The sequence below is a fragment of the Ochotona curzoniae genome, unplaced genomic scaffold, assembly GCF_017591425.1.
Source record: "Ochotona curzoniae isolate NIBS_2020 unplaced genomic scaffold, NIBS_Ocur_1.0 contig_289, whole genome shotgun sequence".
Taxonomy (NCBI): domain Eukaryota; kingdom Metazoa; phylum Chordata; class Mammalia; order Lagomorpha; family Ochotonidae; genus Ochotona; species Ochotona curzoniae.
The window spans coordinates 71540-91132 of record NW_024465639.1 but is presented as its reverse complement, the minus strand read 5'-3'; the positions used below and the strand labels follow the sequence as shown (position 1 = coordinate 91132).

At 42.1% G+C, this 19593-nt stretch overlaps 1 pseudogene; it reads left to right on the top strand.

Annotated features, from left to right (window-relative positions):
* Positions 1-1409: 1409 nt before the first annotated feature.
* The window catches only part of LOC121155209, a 52638-nt pseudogene continuing 34454 nt past the window's right edge, over positions 1410-19593 (top strand).

The following is a 19593-nucleotide window of genomic DNA, read 5'->3' as shown; positions in this document are numbered from 1 at the left end:
ATACAGGACAACATGTTTTATTTTGTTTTTACCTTATGTTGTCATATAGATTGTAAATTAAGCTGCATTCCTAGAAGATGCAAATTGAACACACACAGAAGAATTAAACTCAGCTTAGTATTACAGGTCCTGAGTTAATATTTTGGCTCCATGTCAATATGATTATTTATAATTTAGTTGAAAAGTAGAGTGGCAATAACGGACACACAGAGACATATCTTCAACTTGGAGAGCTATTCTAGCAATGCCTTCCACAGTTCATTAGAATGAAAATAAGAGAATAAGGAATATTCTTTTGTAATACTGGAATTGCAAAAGTAATACAGCACAAGCTATTTTCATTTGACTATGATGCTGCATGAATTGTAAATTAAACTATATTCATAGAAGTTGCAAATTAAATATACAGAGAATGAACTGTCAGTGTTTCTATTGAATGATCCAGAGCTGAGGAGACATGTGCTGTTACAGGTGTTGGTGTCCTTTGAAGATGTGGCTGTGGACTTTGCCCAGGAAGAATGGCAGACAATGGACAATTCTCAGCGGACCCTGTACAGGGAGGTGATGCTTGAGACCTATAACAATCTGCTGTCTGTGGGTGAGTGAAGTTCTGTCATGCCTTAAAGAACACTTCTGTATGGTTTGCTAATGAAAGAGGAGTTTATAAAGTGTAGTAGTTGGTAGGACTAGTGCTGATTTCTGAAAATCTGCATCATTCTCCATTAACAGGGTACTCCATGACAAAGCCTGATTTGATCTTCAAGTTGGAGCAAGAATCAGCACCATGGACAGTGGAGAAATCTGTGAAGCAGAGACTTCCAGGTAGGACAGCAGGGAAGCTGATGCTTCTTTCAGTAAATGTTGACTGGAATTATATTTGATTTTTACTTTGAGTTTCTTCCAGGAGGACACCTGGTGAAATATAGTCTCCATGTATAGGTTTATTCTAGCAAATTGCCAGCCTGTCACCATAAATCTAGAAGTATAAATGGGTCTTTTCATGATCCCAAACACTTGAATCACATCTACCACCTCCCAAGGTATATTGTCAGGAAGTTGTATTTGAAGCAGAGTGGCCAGGAAAAGACAAACTAGTGTTGAGATTGGATGTAAGATACCCCAAGATTTATTTTATATTTTTATACCATATTTTCTCTCATATCCCACTTTAAGTTAAATACACAATGTCACGCAATTGAAATTTTTATTTAAAAAGATGGATATTATGTTAAGGCATTCATAGATGAGATATATTGCCTAGTTAATAATGCTTATAAATGTCCACATTTTAATAATACTAAATTATGTTGTATCTAGAATGGCAATAAATTTCATTAACTTCACTTGAGTATGTGAAAAAAAAATTTAAATGTGATTCATATATATGATTTCTCTTTTCCTCATTTCAGATCCCCATGGAAAGAACAAGCTGCTTGGAGCTAACCAGAAAGGTCAAGAAATAATCTTCAGGTACGTTTTAATCACAAAAATTATATGATAACCAAAAAGAGAGCTGCATTGCCACAAAGATGCTTAGCATTTGCTCTGGCAATAATTGAAACACGATATGAAAGGGAAATTGTACAAAAATGAAACTTGAGAAATAGGATTTCATTCTTTCTCCTTTTTCTTTCTCTCATTTTTTTTTTTTTCATTTGCAGACAGAAGTTTTATTTGGAAAGTGACCAGGGGAATGTAGAAAACAGAGGGAATCAAATAGCCTTTCTTTGGGAAGAGCCAGGAGATGGTGTGCCTCTTGAATGGAGACAGCAAAAATTTTCAGAAGGGTCTCAGATTTTTAAGTGTCCCCTGAGCATTCCTTGTCTGTGCAGGAACCTGTGGGTAAGACACTTGCCATTGGTTGTCTCAAAACCAGCAAGGAAATAGCTGCTACTACACAGCTTCAAACACCTGCCATTCTATAACTGTTCAGCTCTCAGAGGTAGGAAGCCACATGAGTGACAAAGTTGAAGGAACTGGCTTTTTCTCAACTCATGTATAAAGTGTAGAGGAGGTTGTCCACATAAGTCATTACTAAAGATCAAACCCGAGGGCATGGCATGATAGCGTAATGGCTCTCCTTCACCTTGCATGCACTGGGATAATATATGGATACTGGTTTGTGCCCTGGCAGCCACACTAAATATCCAGCTCTCTGCCCATTGCAGGTGTCCAGATTAGCCAAGTTCAGAACTTAAGAAGGACGCGTGGAGTAGGCTTAGGAAATAAATGGACCACTATAGTTTCAGGATCATAATGGACAATGCAAGAATGCTGTCCTCTTTCTTTGTACAGAAGCCTTCACAAACTCTGACACCCACTTTTCACACCTGGTCAAGCAGGCATTCCTAAGGATAGTTCTACTAATTGTTTCACCTTGAGGCAGGATATCAGCTGTCCTAATCCTGTGGTCAGGAAGTCCTCAATAGATGGTACATGTCAATCAGTAACACATTCCTATTACAATTCGGATGCTCCAACTTATTCTTGATTCAGTTTAAGGAGGAAGTGCATCACAGAAGGAGGGACCTAAATATTAAAGAAAGAGGGAAAGAATAGATTTCCACTACACCTAGGACCTAGGGACTTAACATCCTTGATTAGCATCTGGCCAATGTTGGAGGACAACCCTAAGCCTAGGTTCCTGCTAGGTGTAGGGACTTAACACCCTTGGTTTGCATATGATCAGAGGGGCAGCTGGGAGAGCAGGAATAGTAAAAGACCCTTTTGCTAAATGTTATTACCAACATCATCTTCCAAGCTCTCACTAATCATAAATTCAACTCCACAGTGTTAGACAATACCTAAATATAGAAATCTCTGTGGGGTTGTCCAATGTCTATGCAAAGGGAAGTGGAACTGCTTTTCAGGTGGTTGCAGAGACATTCACTGGGCCTTGCCATGCAGTGGAAAATTCCTTGTGGCCTTGCCTGCAATGGAAAAGTTCTCTTAAAACCTTCATGTCTTTCACATCCACTGCATAGACCTCAGCAGCTTGTGGTCTGGGAAAGCTGTTGAGGACACCTTATGTGCTTATGACTATACATCTGTGTGGGAGATGCAGAAGAAGCTCCTAGTATTTGGCTTTGAAACAGCTCAGCTGGCAGTTGTGTATTTTTGGAATGTGAATCAGCATATGGATGATCTTCTTGTGTGTCTCACATGCTCTCTGTATATCTGAATTTCCACTAAATATAAACACATCTTAACAATAAAAACTCAAGCCAAAGTGAATATTTAGTGATGTCTGGACTCTCATCCCTCCTTCAATAAGCCAATGTGAAGTGTGAAAAAGGAGCCCAGAGCTTTGGTCCCATGTCAGGTAGCTGAGATTCAGGATCCACTGAAGGAGTTTCAAGTCATGCAGAAAAGTGGCCTCTTGTGTCAATCCTCCAACAGTTTCCCAAGTATTAGGACCCAGAGACTTGCTTATAAAATGAAAATTGACGTGATATCAAAAGTGAAAATAGATAGTTGGTGATTAAAGCCTCAAAAATCCTAAACTGTTATACTTCTTATCTCCTCCCCCACCAGCACATCCTAAAAGCACAATCAGTCTGGAGGTTTAGCTGGAGCTAGACAGTTGGTGGATGTGTTCATGTTTGTGCAGAGGCATGGGTTGCCAAGGGTCATTTTCAATGGATCAGTAGAAATCTTGTGGAATCTTTGCTAAGTCCAGCCACATAGCTCTATGTCCAACCACTATGACTATGTGATGAGCTGAGTCTTGGCCTGCCTGGGCTCTAAAGGCTTTCTGGTGAGTACAATGGGAGTGGATACATTGGGTACAAGGCAGGCCTAGGATCCACCCACCTCCAACATCATGAGGTCGGTGGGACTAGGGGAATGCAACTTAATCATTTTTTTCATGATTTGGGTTTCTGTGTATTATGTGTGTGTGTGTGTGTGTGTGTGTGTGTGTGTGTGTGTGATTGTACTCAATGTGTGTGTGTCCATGTATTAGATCATTAAAGAGAAATTGGTGTTACCATTTCCAAATTTTCTATTTTTCCTTTCTGTTTTAGGTCAAGGCTAAATGATATTCAGAGAAGGTATACCAGGCTTCCCAACCATCCTAGTACTTAAGGATGGGTCCTGGACCCCTGATACCAAATCAGGGTGTCAATGTGGCACACCCTCCAAAAGTTTCTTTCCAGGTGTTTCTGATAGTTCTGAAATGATGTCTATCTCACTGATTCAAGCAAGAGGGAACCCTTTCGATATTCACTGGCTGATATGGTGGTTCACCTTAGGGTCTCCTTTCCATCAAATATTTGCTATCATCATTTGGCTGGGGTAGTTATTCAGTCTGTTTTCTCCTCCTTTCTCATGGATGGTCCAGATGTGCCTTCCAGGCCTCAGTGGGCTGTCATCTCCAGGTGGATTCAGGCCAGGCAACAGAAACCACCACACACATGAAGAAACTAGGGGTCATAAACTGGGTTTGTCTCACAGCGGTGCCTAAGGGCCCAACAAGACTACCAGGGCCCCACTGGATCTCCTGCACGCAGGCATTATGAGTCCAGCACCAACATCGCCCTGACTGCCATGGCTTACCTTGATTCATTTTCCACCAGCATGTGTTGCAGCCTGGCTCAGTCTAGTCTTCCCCCAATTCCACTTCATGTTGATGTGTGCTGTGGCCTATTCAAGAACAACCCATCTGGAGCTTTAGCCGGAGCTAGGAAGTGGCTGGGGGTATGTGTGTAGGTGGGTGTGTTCATGTTTGTGAAGAGGCATGTTGTACCGAAGGTCATTTACACAGGTTCAGTACAAACCAGGTGGGGTCGTCTCTTTCCTAAGTCTACCCTCATAGGTCTTGTATAAGAGCCAAAATTCTTTTTCAAATCCCATAGTGTGTACCAAACGAAATGTTACTAGGAAAGCTCAGTGAATCTTTCCTTTAACATAGTATAGAAACAGAAAATGGAAACTAGTCAAATTTTTACTTGTTAATTGACCGGTTGAACTTGGAAGAGAGGAGGAGGAAAGCAACTCCCAGGAGGGGCTCAGAGATTTGATGCCTTTTGAAAGGAGAGAGGAAATGTCATCATAGTTTATTTTAAATCCTCTTATCCCACAGGAAGTCTGATGAAATGCCATGTGAAAGGAGGCATACCTCTAATGTTCCTGAGAACAACCATGAGAGTGAGAAAAATTTCAGTCATCTTGACAAGATCCATATTTGTCAGCAGTCCTTTGAACACAATGGAAAAGTGAAAGCTTTCAGCGGGCAGAGGAGAGTCTGTACAAGTGAGCATGTTTATACCAAAGACCCATGTAATCAGAAACCTGTCAGCGTGGGAGAAGCAATTCATGTTGGCTACTATAAATCATTCCTTACCCCCAAGCAGAGAACTGAGTCAGGAGAAAATCTGTATGTGTCAAATGAATGTAAAGAAGACATGAACCAGAAATCAGAACTCATTAGAGATCAGATCCTTCAAAGTGTAGAGAATCTGTATGAATGCACTGAGCAAGGAAAAGTCATTCAGCAGCAATTATCGCTCATTAGGCATCAGAGAAACCACACAGGAAAAAAACCTTATGAATGCAGTGAGTGTGGAAAAGCTTTTATTCGTAAGTCAAATCTCATTAGACATCAGAGAATCCACACTGGGGAAAAACCTTATGAGTGTAGTGAGTGTGGAAAAGCTTTTTCTTGTAAGGCAAGCCTTAGATGCCATCAGGAAAAACCATACTGGGGAAAAGCCTTATGAGTGTAGTGAGTGTGGAAAAGCTTTTATTAGTAAGTCTCAGCTAGTTAGGCATCAGAGAATCCACACTGGGGAAAAACCTTATGAATGTAGTGAGTGTGGAAAAGCTTTTGCCAGAAAGTCACAACTTGTTGATCATCAGAGAAAGCACACAGGAGAAAAACCTTATGAATGTAGTGAGTGTGGAAAAGCTTTTTCTTGTAAGGCAAGCCTTAGATACCATCAGAGAAACCATACTGGGGAAAAACCTTATGAGTGTAGTGAGTGTGGAAAAGCTTTTTCTTGTAAGGCAAGCCTTAGATACCATCAGAGAAACCATACTGGGGAAAAACCTTATGAGTGTAGTGAGTGTGGAAAAGCTTTTATTTGTAAGTCTCACCTCGTTAGGCATCAGAGAATCCACACTGGAGAAAAACCTTTTGAATGTAGTGAGTGTGGAAAAGCTTTTGCCAGAAAGTCACAACTTGTTGATCATCAGAGAAAGCACACAGGAGAAAAACCTTATGAATGTAGTGAGTGTGGAAAAGCTTTTCTTGTAAATCAAACCTTAGATACCATCAGAGAAACCATACTGGGGAAAAACTTATGAATGTAGTGAGTGTGGAAAAGCTTTTTCTTCTAAGGCAAGCCTTAGATACCATCAGAGAAACCATACTGGGGAAAAACCTTATGAGTGTAGTGAGTGTGGAAAAGCTTTTATTCATAAGTCTCACCTCGTTAGGCATCAGAGAATCCACACTGGAGAAAAACCTTTTGAATGTAGGGATTGTGGAAAAGCTTTTGCCAGCAAGTCAAAATTTGTTCATCATCAGAGAATCCACACTGGGGAAAAACCTTATGAATGTAGTGAGTGTGGAAAAGCTTTTTCTTGTAAGTCAAGCGTTAGATCACATCAGAGAATCCACACTGGGCAAAAACCTTATGAGTGTAGTGAGTGTGGAAAAGCTTTTATTCGTAAGTCTCACCTCATTAGGCATCAGAGAGTGCACACAGCAGAAAAAACCTTTTGAATGTAGTGATTGTAGAAAAGCTTTTTCCAGCAAGTCAGAATTCATTCGTCATCAGAGAATCCAAGGTCGGGAAAAACCTTATGAATGTAGTGAGTGTTGGTAATCTTTTGTACTCACTCAGGTTTCATTCATCATCAGAAAAGGAACACAGGTGAATATATCAAGTGTGGATCAAGTATGTCACACCTCATTAGGCATCAGAGAATCCACATGGGTCAAAAAGGTTATTAATGTAGTGTGTGGGGAAAAGGCCTTTTTCCTGACACATACCTCTTTAGATATCGGAGGACCCACACAGGGGAGAAATTTTAAGAATGTAGTGAGTGTGGAATAGAATTTTCTGATAAGTCAATATTTGATCACATCACATCAGAAAATGCACACAGGTGAAATCCTTATGAATGTAGTGATTGGAATAAATCTTATTTGTAAGTCATACAAAAAAGGTAATAATATAATATAATATAATATAATATAATATATAATATCTTCATTAGACACCAGAGAATCCACACTGGGGAAAAACCTTATGAATGTAGCGAGTGTGGAAAAGGTTTTTTCATACGGCACACCTTATTAGACATCAGAGAAGCCACAGTGGAGAAAAATCCTTATGAATGTAGTGAGTGTGGAAAAGCTTTTTCTCATAAGGCACACCTAATCATAGATTAGAACACCCACATAGGGGAGAAAACTTACGAGTGTAGTGTGTATCTTAAAGCCTTTACTTACCAAACAGGTTTCATTTGACATCAGGGAATCCATACAGGATGAGAAGTGCGTGAATTTAATGAGTCAAAATGCTGTTGCAAGCAGTCAAGTTTGTTAAACATCAGAATCCACATAGGAAAGTATGAATGTATTATGTGTGTGTTAAAATTCACCCAATCATATATGCTTCAGTAATTAGCATATTCACAGAAATGGGCAAACCTACTGCATTGACTGCAAAATCATGTTTCTGAAGTCAATCGTTAACAGATTCACAGACCTCAGCACTACAAAAGCATGTAAACAGAAAGAGTAGCTGCCATAAACCTGCTATGATTGTCTATCAGAGCTTATAAATTGAATGAAAGGAACCATTAGCAAGAGTGCAAATACAGAACATTGTGAAAGGGCAATGGATGTGGAAACATACTTTGAAAGTCTCAGCAAGTGTTTAATAAACATGAGGAGTATCATTTTGTTTCAGAAGCAAAGTTATTTGTTTTTAAATTAATTAAGATGCAATTTGTATGTCATCTCCCTTTGTTGTGAGGTGGTAAATGTGAATGCTGCTTTCAGATTTAATTTGATACTAAATGCTCAGTGTATAACACTGGGTTGAGATACCATCTTTCTCATTTACACATTTATCCTTTTTAGAATCTCAAAATTCCTCATCTTATTACAGAATTGTATTGGAATCACAGATATGGACTGATGCATGTGGCAGTTGTAGTGATAAAGACCCAGATTTGAAGGATGAATCTTGTGCAGAGGCAAGATTCTCTTGTGATATCTGGCCAAATATGGATCCTATTTGGCCACTGTCTCTCCTTGAATAATAAGTATGGCCGATTGCTCCTGCATCTCTGCCTGCTTCTTCCATGCAGGATGCCATAAGCACATGGCATACTGTGTCTCCAAGGCAAAGCCCTGGCAGTGGCCTCAACTAACAAAGACTGCCTCTTGGCCTGTTCACTGGGCATACATCCAGAGTAGCAGGCTGTATGCCAATTTCTTTGTCCCTTCCAAGCTGTGCTACAATTTCCCTGATAAGCAACTATGAGAAGTGAAATGTAACCTTCATTCTGTTTACCAATCACATGTAATGATCATACCCAAAGGCATAGCTTTCAGCCCAGGTGCTAGCTTACCTTGGTCTACCTGCACATGGCCTAAAACATTAAGCTCCCAACCCTGCTTACAGAATGTAAGTGGGGACTTGATTAGAATGTCCAGAGAGATAGGCATGCCTACTGTCCAGGTACAATAACAGTGTGGGGTGGGAGTACTATTGAGAACACCTTTCTACCTTCCCCCTCCACTGTACATGTGCTTGAACGATGTTTCCAATAAATGGACATCCCTCACAAGTTTGTCTCTGGTGCTTTTTCAGCCAAGCTACACCAATGTCTTGGCCCTGAGGAGTCTCGGGGACTGCTACTCAAAAAACACCCAAAACTGTGTTAGGCATTTCTCAAAGACAAAAGAATTGTCTAAAATCAGACTCTTGGAGTTCCTCTTTCAGGTGGAGTTTATGTGTCAGCTGTCACCACTACTGCTCAGATTCACACTGATTTCATACATCGTGGCTTCCCATAGTACATGTCTGTATGTGTGCCTTTGCTACAGCTCATGTATATGGTGCCATCTACTGACAATTAGGCCTCCTTACAGATGAAGGCAAACAAAAACAAAGACAAAATTCTCACAACCTATTAGCTGATAGTTGGTTCCCACTGCATTTGTGATAATACTGTACTGGACACAGCTAACAAGAAGTGGCCACTAGGGCAACTGCCATACTCCCTTTGTTTACTAAGTTATTCCCTCAGATCCATATTCTTCCAATGCTTTGCTACAGATACAAGAAAAGAGGGGAACCAGGAAACAAGAACAGAACTGGTACCATGACCCAGACAGTAGGGTGTTTCTTCCCAAAGCCCTGGGGCAACATCTGGCTCAGCAACACCATCAAAGCACATGCTAAGGAAAAACAAAGCTTGCAGAGCTCCTCAGAAAAAGATTTAGGGTGTGAGGACTAAATGCATCGATAGAAGGAGTGATAGAACATTGTTTGATTTGTTTCCAGGTTAACCCAGGGCCATGACCAAAAACAAAACTGCAATAAATAATCGGGGAACGGAGCCAGGGAGGTTTTGGGAAGTTGATTTCACTGAAATTAAGCCAAAACTATGGATATAAACTTATTGTGTTTATAGATACTTTCCCAGGATGGGAAGAAGTTTTCCCTACTAAGACTGAAATTGCAAGCATGATTGCTGAAAAATTATTACATGAGATTATTGCTAGGTGTGGCCTGCCTTTTGATAAAGGCACAGTTCATAGCCCTGACTTTATTGCCCAGGTGTCACAAGGAATAGCCCAAGCTTTGGGGATAAACTGGAAATTACATTGTGCCTATAGACCCCAAAGGTCTGGCCTGGTAGAGAGTAAATCAGCCCCTAAAGAAGACCTTGGTAAAATTATCCCTAGAGACTGGTGAAAATTGGGTGAGCATGCTGGCTTTTGTCCTACTTGGAACAAGATATAACTCCAGCATTAAACGGTTCACTCCTTTTGAGACCATGTTTGGGAGACCCCACCTGTTTTGCCCGAGATAGGAGAAAAAACCCTGCAAATTACCTGCCATGATCAGCTTTTAAGTTCCTTGTAGGCTTTCAAGAAAATCCAAAAGGAACTGATGTCTGACCTGGAGGGAGCTTTCCGGCCACCTCCAGTCCAACTACCTTATTTCTGATGAGTTGACCAGGTTTGGATCAAGAGACATCAAACTGAAGCCCTGCAGCCATTCTGGAAAGGACTATGTGCTATGATCCTAACCACTGCAACAGCCATTATGGTAGATGGGAACAAAGTATGGATTCATCACTCCCAGGTCTAAAAGGACACCAGCTTCAGGGAGCAGCTAGCAATGGCCACCAATCCACAGGACACTAAGCCCACTTTGGCATATGGTGATGGTTGCAGATCCTCAAACATCAGGTAAGAAATGGAGAATCATCAGACACACTTGGGACCCACTAAAGATAAGACTTATCAAAGAAACTCTTTAGCACCTATGTTTGTAATATTAATGTTGTTGATTTGAAATAGAAATAGGATAGATAGGTCTATATCGCATTCCCTACATCAATTGATTAACCGTATTTGGGAGGTAAGAAAAACAGAGGATGGCACTGCAGTTAAGCACCTATGGGGCCCGCACATATCGGTCAGTTCTCTGTCAACTATTTGGAAACTATTGGAATAGTCCACAAATAATCTTCTATGCGTGTGGGATGCAAGGCATGGAGCAACAATTTTTTTAATGCCCAGTTCTACGTATGCCCTGATAATGAATACGCATACTGTGGAGGTACTGGGGACTATTACTGCTGTGCAAGGGGCTGCAAAGTAATAGCTTCCTGGCATCTTGAATCCCAGACACTTATATTGCCTTCAGAAGAGAAACAACTCTGGGACCTTGTAAAGTAGGTAAATGTAACCCTATAGTTATTCAGGTTAACAAAAACAAAACAAACAAACAAAATACAACAACAACAACAACAAAAACTACAAGACTGCATCTGGAACACAGGATTCATGTGTGGTTTCTAACTATGTATTACTGTTGGGACCTAGAGGCAATATTTATCATACAATGTTACTGTCCTAAAATGCCAACCAACTCAATTGGCCCCAATAGATACATTATACCTCATTTACTGCTGGTGCAGCTGCAGGCTTCAGTTAACTCTTCCATAGGGCAAATTACAGCACTGGAAGCAACGGGTCACCCTTAGACGGTAACTCAATTACCCACATAGATCTCTCTTAAATATGTTAGACTCCGTTTTTGTTTTTCTTAATGCTACAAATTCCAGTGACACCCAGGATTTTTGGCCATGTGTCAACCCTGAACTACCATATTATGCAGGCATTGTCACCAACAGCACTGTAGAACAACTACCTCAACATATCCACAATATAAGTGTTGAACAAGCCCATGCCCGGGAGCTTTGCTGGTGGGGTAAGGAACCCAAGTTCACTCTTGGGGATCTTGAAGGATGAGTTACCTGTTTCTTAAATACTGAGCTTAATATTGGTAGCAGCCCCTACCAAAATTCAAGGAGCCAACTGTACAAACTCATCCTTGGGGACCTTCAAGAAAATAGTTGCTTAGTAGCTCCAGAAGTATCATAGTTTGATTGTACTGTAGGAATCACCTCCTGCCTTTCACGGATGGGATTATCACACATAACACAAGAATGGGTACCGTTGTCCACATAATTCCCCAAATACACTATTGGGGGAAGGAAGAAGAATACACTGGGAACTGGCCCAGAGAAAAAAGAGGGCTGCCACTGCCCTAGGACCAGTTATGCTTATATTGGGAATAGCTGGATCCACAGCTCTGGGAGGGATCCACAGCTGCCCTCATACCTAGGAGCTAAAACTTCCACATATTAGGTAAATAAGTGGGTATGGATCTCTCTGAATAAGAAACTCCAAAGTCCAACTAAAATCCTCCTTAAACTTTTTGGCCAAGGTGGTCCTCCAAAACAGATGAAGACTAGATCTGTTTTTAAAACAAGAAGGCCTTTGTATGGCCCTGGGACCAACCAGCTACTTCTATTCACATTACTCTGGAATAAGTTGAAAAGATGATCCCTAGTCAGAAACTGTCTCAAGGAAAGAAAAGAGCTAAGAGAAAATCAACAAAATGGATTTGAGAGCCTATTCTCTTGGTCACCTTGGTTCACCACTTCGATTATGACCATCTCTGGCCACTTTCTGCCTTTGTTTTAGGACAAATGATAGTTCCTTGTATATTGTTAATTGCTTGGCTGACTCTATAAAACAGATTCAGTAGTTAGACTAATGGTATTCAGATCTCAGTATAACCCAATTTTTGTTAATGATAATGATGTGTTTGACTTTATTTACTAGAATAGGGGGAAATGTAAAATCCAATCACCAACTGGAGTCATTTTGGTTCAGGCCTGCACAAGATTGCTAACCTGCTCTCTGCACTTCTGTACAAAATGCTTTGCCAGCTGCCTGATTTTTGGGCCAGATCACAAGTAGCAACATGCCCTGCCAGAAGTTGCTGGTTTCAAGGAATGATTTATTCACCCATTATTCCTATGGAGGCCTTCTGTGGCTACCTAGGCCCACCCATTGTTCCCAAGACAGCCTCCTGTGACTTCCCAACTTACTTGCTTCCCATGACTGTATAACACTTTTCATAAAAGCCATTCTAACTCTCACATTCGGGTCACTCTCTAAAGGAAAGAAGAGTTGACCCCAGCTGGTTAGTTTACCTGCCTACTGAATAAACTGTACTGATTAGCAAAGTAGTCTGGACTGCACTTTTGGGGAGAAGCTCAGCTGGATGTAAGACTCGAATTGAGAACTAGGATCAATTTGGATCCTTGGAGATCCTCATTGATGGAAAAATGAAACGCTTTCATAGTACCAGTGTTGAAAAAATCCTAGGCTTCATTGCATTTTCAGCAGATTTGCACACTCACACTTATGGGACACTCAGCCCCTTACACTCACGATCTGCTGACTTCCAGGGAAGCTCAACATCCTCCTTGTCATGGTATGTAGGGAGAAAGACCACAGAAAACAGAACTTGAGCCACTTATTATCTGTCTCGGGCAGGCAGAGGAGCCTGTCTCACCATGGCATTTCTAGAATGCTGAGGCTGCAGGATTCTGGGTTGTTGTGACCAGGCAGTTGCTGATTGGACAGCTTGTATGATCATAGAGCCCTGTGACTTCAGAGATGCAGCCAATCAGAATGCTCCCTGTCACCAGAACAGCACAATGGGTTATGTGACTGAAGCAAGAGTGACGTCCGAGGCTGCAGCTCAAGTTTAGAGCTTTGACATCTCACTTGATAATGGCCCACCAAAGTTGGTGTGCTATCACCTTCTTGTTGGTTCAACTCATCCATGCAAGTGTCTGTGATGTCACTGTGATCTGGAGCTTAATGCAACCTGTGGCAGCTGAGAGGCAATCCTATGAGTGTCAAACATCCACAACCATCCCCCCACGCTTCTTATGTTCTCTAGCCATTTGGTTCATTTTGCCATGGATGTTACAGATCTTACATACATATTTCTTCTTTGGTTGCATTTCACTTTTAGTTAGTCTCCTTTCCTACTCCTCTAGTCTCTTGCCTATATACAACCTCCCCCCTTTTTAATGGAATAGCATTTTGTGTTTTCACCTGGTGCATTGTGTTATTCCAAAAATTGTAATTCTTCCTCCTTTTCATCCAGTCATCATGTGAATTGATTAATTCATGCCTCGGATTATGTAAGGTATCCTTTTCATTACATATCTTTTGTTTGTTAGATTGACTGATTGATTTAGTTATGCTTCTAGTAGATACTTAGGCCTTGTGTTTTCTGCTTCTTGGTTGTTTCCATGGTGACATTTGCACTGCATGCCTGGATCCTGTTCAGGAGAAGAGGCAACCTTATTTGCATGCAATCACTTTGTAAACATTTTCAATAATGCTATGTTACTTGTGTTGTATGTTGTAGGCTTATTTGTGACAATCTGGATGAGATTAACAACGCCAAGCTTTCAAATTTTATTCTATTCAATGTATTTTTGGTATGATTGTAAAAATGGATTCAAGAAGTTATTTCATTATTTGCATTTTGTTCAAAAGACATTCTTAGGTTTCTGTTTTCCGTTTGTTGGATCTGTTGCAATTGCCAATTTGTGGAAGATTTGTTTTGATTTTGTAGGATACTCTTTGCCTTGTTGATTGATTTCTCTAGTGCTGCTTCAGGTGGAGTCTCAGGCCTTGTGTTTTCTGTTTATTGACTGTCTTCATGTCCACATTTACACTGTAATATGGAGTGTGGTTGTGACAAGATGCAACCAAGTCTGCATCTAATCCCAGGAAAAACATTCTCAATAATCCTGCATTACTAGGGTTATATGTTATATGTTTATTTTGTTGCATCTAGACTGAGTCTCTTTGCCAAGAAGTGCAACCCATACAACTCTGATCAGCAGCAAAATTTATTGAGCAGACAGGTAAATAGACTGGCTGCCATCAGCATTCCTTTCAAGGTGGGAGTTAGGTGAATTTTATAGAAAGAGTTATACAGCCATGGGAACCATGCGATTTGGGCAGCTACAGGAGGCTGCCATGGGGACAATGGATGGACAATATGTAGGCTGTAGCAATCACAGGGTCTTCCATGGGGAAAAAGGGTGGGCATTGGTTGTGACAACAGGCAGCCATGGCAAAAATGAGTGATTCAATCATACAATATAGATTTCTGGAACTAAAGATGGCTAGCAGGACATGTTGGCCTAGTGATCTAACCCAAAAAAGCAGAAAACTGGAAAAGCATTTTGTGAAGAAACAAAAAGAGCAGGTTAAAAAACTTATGTAGGGCTGAAACAAAGTGACTCCATTTAGTGACAGGATTTCACATTCTCACTCTTTCCTAGTGACTAGAGTCAAACCTTTGACTCATTGTCATTCACAGAAATGGAGTTATGATGAGACCTGGGGACCATAAGTTTAGCAATATTAATGTTTTTTTCATAGATTTTATCCTGCAATTAATTATACTATAACCTACTAGCAATCCTAAGAGCAAAATCATAAGGCTGTAATTACCATGGTAAGCCAAGGTGACTAGGAGAAGAAACACTCAAAGCAGTTTTTTTGATCTTCTCTTTGCTTTTTTGTTGTTGTTGTTGTTTTTTTGAGGTGATTTCTGTCTAGAGAGAGACTACTTTTAGTTATTCCAGTGTGTTTTGCATATAAACAGCAGGTTTTTCTCAGAGTCATTCAATGGCCTCCTTGTTTAAAGTACAATAGGTTGGGTCTCAGGCTGTGTTTGACCCACCCAGCTGCTGGTGGGTCTCAAGACGGGGCATCTCATGCCTGGGTCCCGGACAGCCGCCATGTGCATATGGTGAGCTGTTCCCCGGGCGGCCATTGCGCCATTTGGTACCAGGCTCCGCCTGCTGGCCGCCCGGCTGGGGAGCTCTGGGGATTTGGTTCTTTGAGGTTCTGCTTAATTAGCCCCAGGTTGTACCCATTGTGCTTCTTGGACCTGAAACAGGCAGTAACGCTTCCTTTGCAAAACTTTAAATCACTAATAATGCTGAGCACCAAATACCAGTCCATGCAGAAGCTATGGCTCGGGGCTTGTCCTGCAAAAGTAGCTCCAACAGCTGGCTAATGTGTCAGCAGGTAATGGAACAGAGTAGATCAGGCAGAACTGAGCAAACCTTAGCCCACAAGTAAAACTAGAAACAAGGAGGGAGCAGAGGTCATGCCGAGCTAGGCTCTTGTACCTACTGGTCTGCGGGAGCTAGGGACGCTAAGCCATAGTCTCTAAGGCAGCGTTCGGGACAGGGGAGGGGCTGTGCCAAGCTGAGTCAGAACATCCATTGGTAGGCAAGTGATCTATGGCTGGGAACAGGCCCAGTTGGGGAGCAAAGGGGGCAACCCTAGCTGGGCTGAGGTTCCCACCAAGAGGTGAGTGGCCTGGAAGGGGGGCTGTGTTCTGATCTGGAAACAGTTGTAGTCTCCCTTGGCACAAGTGTGGACTGGGATTGGATGCACAGAACCGGGCCGGACCCTGACTCCCCCTGGTGTTCTGGAGGACCAGGGCAGATGTGGGATGGACTAGGCAAGGTCTCAAACCCCTACTGAGCCATGTGTGAGCCATACGTGGGTATGGACAAACCATGGCTGGGCTGGAACATCCAACAGCAAAAACCAGATTGGGTGGAAGGCCTGTCAGGAAAAGCCACTGTTACTGCTATGACAGGAGGTGGACTGAGTAGGGTTGGCTCATGGACACACTGGTAAGCGTGAAACCTGGCATTGGGAGAGGTTCTGATGGAGGAGCCTGGGCAACTCCTCTGGCAGGACACAGACCCGGCAGGTAAGCGCAAGCAACATGATAGGTAACAGCCCAGAAAAGGCCATGGAAAGCTACACACTGGCATACAATTGGCAGACATGGGGGCAAGACCAGGCTGAAGCTGTCCACGTCATCCACTGGCAAATCCAGGCACCAGTGTGGGTTGGGCCAGGTTCGGTCGCAACAAAGACTAGTGCACAATATGGAATGCCAAGGTGAAGTTGCCTGTACCGGAAGGGACCGCAGTACCCAACCAGCCTGAGATCAAGAAAGGAAGTGGGCAGAGCTGGTAGGGGAATAAGGGAGTGTTCCTTTGCTGGACAGCTACTCCCACAGGAGAGCATGAGCTGGGATGGGGGCAGACCAGACTAGGCAGAGCTACCACACCTGTGCACCTCATGTGGACTAGATCAGGGAAAAGCCAGGCTGGGCGGATTATTCCTACTGATGCAAACAAAATTAAAGTGGGCCTAGGGTTGTTTGGGCTTAGACGCAGCATTAGCTGGAATCTGGGAGTGGGAGAGGACTGGGAGGGAAATAGTGGGCTCATCCCTCTTGGGTCACCACTTCCACAGGAGGACATAAAACTAAGATAGCGGCTGGGGTTGAATGGGGTGTGGGACAGACTGGATTACTGCTACACTTACTGGCAAACCAGGGTAGGGGGTGGGCCTGGTGGGGGTTATTGTGGGTCTGTCCAACTAGGCTGCAGCTCCCACTGGTTTATGTGAGGGCCAAGTATGTGCTGGGCAGAACCAGGCTGGACTGCAACACCCATTGGTTCCAGTGGAAGTCAGAGTGAGAACAGAACCATTCCAGCAATTGCAACCACCAGCTGATTGGAGCGATGGATGGTGCCAGGCCTGTACTTATTATCACATACAAGAAGTTTCTTTGGAGATCTTCCTAATTAAATGCTGGACTCAGAACCCTGATGAAGAAAAGAGAGAAGACAGAACAGGTCAACCAACCATCTCCGCTATGGTGGACTATGTCAATCAGTGGATTTTTCAAAGACCGCATGGTGCTTGGAGTGGCAAGATTGACAGCAATTCATAACTGTTGTAATATCAAAAACCACTTGAGCAAGAACCTCAGAGCATGCCCTGCATCCGGGACCTGGGGAGGGTGGGATATTGGGTGGGCCTTCTCCCTTAATACCCCCCTTTAAACATGAAGGTAACAATATGGAAAACACACTAGTATTATCCACTTTCCTGTAGCCGTTGAGCCTTCTTACCCTAATTAACTATGTAAAGAATGTCAAAATAAAATTTTATTAAAAAAAATATTAAAGGGCTAGCCAAGGCAGAGGAAAGTAGGAAGCCATGGTAAATTTCACTTAAGGGCTCCACACAAAGGCATAGAAGTCTTAGTCCTTAAGTATAAACAACTAATTGGTGCAGGAAGAGCCCATTCTCTTTGCCCAATGATAAGTTAGGATTTACACAATTGCAAGCATTAGAAAGTCTCTCAAGAAAGCCTTATCTTTAGCAGGTCATCCGTGGTCTTTACAGCCCATTTTTCTAGCATTGAGTCTATGTGATGTGAATCCAGTGACATTTTTCTGCAAATTTTGCTACAGTTGGAGTATAAGTCAAAATTACAGGCAGGGGTCCAGTCCAGTGTGGCTCAATGGTGTCAGGCTTTTGTTTCTTAATCCACACCAAGTCCACAGGTTGGAATTCACAAGAAATGGAGTGAGATACTCTCCTTATGTTCCTGGATATGCTGCTGTGAGTCTGTTGAAGTACAAGTTATAGAGTCTGTAATGACTTCAGGAGGGAATCATTACTTAACTCAGTCAATTTCTCATCTTTATGCTTCGGGACTACACATGGTTGCCTTCCAGACATGATATCATACAGAGTGCAGTCTTGTACATAGGGGATACAATGGGCTCACAGGAGGGCAAAGGGGAAGGAGGCTCATTCACTTTTGCCAGTTTCTAATTCTAATTTAGTTAAAGTTTCCATTAAGCATATATTTATCCTTTATTTTCTGAACCCTAAGGCATATGTGCACAGTGTAAATTCAGATTAATATTTAAGGCCTTGGCTAAAAATTGTGTGATTTGAATGATGAATGTCAGGCCATTGTCAAACCCCATGGTTAGAGGGAGAGCAAATGGCAGGGCAGTTTCAACTCACTTCTTGGCTACTACTGAGGTGTTTCTGTGTTGATGGAGAATGATTCTACTGATCCAGAGAAGGTATCTTAGCTCAAGGAGATACTGATAGCCATATTTTCCCAGTAGAATTTTAGTGAAATCAATTTCCCACTATTTTTCTGGAGGGCTTCCTCGTAATCCAGTTTCTGGAGTTGACTCACCTCATGGTCCTGGTTTTATCTGGATGGAGTTGTGACATCGAAGTGAGACTTTGTTGAGGCTTTTTTTAAGTCCAGTGATGTAATGGTAATTGTACAAACTCAGTTACGATGCTTCCAGCAATATAATTTTTCATCAGCTATGTGTCTCCATCCTTTCAAGTCAGTCTCTGTCCTGTGAGTTCATTTGAGATCCATTTGTTCACTCACATACTGGGGAGTCTGTGGCAGTGTTCATTCCTGCAGAAATAGGAGCATCTGAAAGGGGCCCCACTGGTGTTTATGCAACTTCTTTTGTTGCTTGGTAAGTCTCCTTTCTTGATAAATTGCCCCATGGACATGGGCAGTGGCAAAGGCACATCTGCAGTCCATATATCTATTTATACTTTTTTTCTTTGCCTGATCTCAGGAACTGGGTCAGGGCAATTAATTCATCCTTCTGGGTAACTGTCTCATGTTGTATTGCTCGGGCCCATATGATTTGATCATGTAAAATGACCACTACACCACATACCTGATCCTGTCGATGATGTAACTGCTTCCATCTGTAAACAGGATTTTATCCAGGTCAGGCCATGGAATGTCCACCAAGTTAGCCCCCCTGTCTGTGAGAGAATTTAGGCTGTCTTGGCAATCATGTGTTGGCTCAGATGGCGGAGATTCTATGTGTACTCCAGCATCACAGGAAAAGGATGAACAATAGATCCTTTTCCAAAGTTCATTATTCTGGTTTTACTTTAAGGGTGGGTCTTTTGGGCTACCTCTATCAACTCAGAGAACAGCTTTTTCTTGAATTCTTTTAACTTTTGTAACATATTAAACATCAGGGTTCAACTGGAATACAAAGGCTACATTTATAGTGCAGCTGTTCTCAGGCACCTCAGAATCTATCAGGATGTACAAAGTG